We start from the raw sequence: 1040 nt of genomic DNA, 5'->3' as shown, positions 1-1040 counted from the left end.
CGATATGCTTAGCGGTATTTCGTCTGCCGTTACGTTCTGAGTTCAAATTCCGTCGGGGTCGGTCGACTTTGCTTTTCATCCTTTCAGGATCGATAAATTAAGTACCAGTTACGCACTGGGGTCGATGTAATCGACTTAAACCCTTTGTATGTTCCTGTTTGTCCCCTCTATGTTTAGCCCCTCGTGAGCAATAAAGCAATAAGAACCATCATTAACGCTAAGAGTCTTACGAAGAAGGTTCAATTTATTCGTCCATCTCCCAGAAATAGTAGCCAAATTTCCCACAGATGACACATTAATGAAGTCCTTAGCTTCGTACGGAACATAGGTCATCGACAGCTTTTCTCTTTTCTCTAATCTAGGCTATTTTCCCTGCTTTTCTCCGGTTGGATTCCTGCTTCTTCAGCTCTGCTTCAGTATCCTGATTCCTATGTTTTCTTGCAGGAAGGCCTTCTCTCAGATCTTGAAAGTCTTCTCCCAGTTATTGATGACTCCGCATCTTTGCATCTTTCGTAAGATTTGTTGGCCCTATGCAAACCCATGTCTACCTCTGGGAAGAGGCGGCCCATATTAGTTTGACCTCCGTATTAGTTTGACTTCCGTGCCCACCAGGGAAGTCCCTACAACGCTTGCACCCTGTTGGCGTAACACACAGGTTCATTGAAACACTGAAACCGACACACAGCAACCAAGATGACCTTGTAGTGGTCAAATGACAATTTTACTTTCCTCTCCCAAGAAATGGAAGACGTTTCGTATAGTCTTAGATATTACTCTTTTACTCTTTTACTCTTTTACTTGTTTCAGTCATTTGACTGTGGCCATTCTGGAGCACCGCCTTTAGTCGAGCAAATCGAGCACAAGACTTATTCTTTGTAAGCCTAGTACTTATTCTATCGGTCATTTTTGCCGAACCGCTAAGTTACGGGGACGTAAACACACCAGCATCGGTGTCAAGCGATGTTGGGGGGACAAACACAGACACACAAACACAGACACACAAACACATACACACACACACACACACACACAGACACACA

Source organism: Octopus bimaculoides, chromosome 5, assembly GCF_001194135.2.
Source record: "Octopus bimaculoides isolate UCB-OBI-ISO-001 chromosome 5, ASM119413v2, whole genome shotgun sequence".
Taxonomy (NCBI): domain Eukaryota; kingdom Metazoa; phylum Mollusca; class Cephalopoda; order Octopoda; family Octopodidae; genus Octopus; species Octopus bimaculoides.
The sequence above is the reverse complement of the archived record's forward strand: the minus strand, read 5'-3'. Positions refer to the sequence as shown.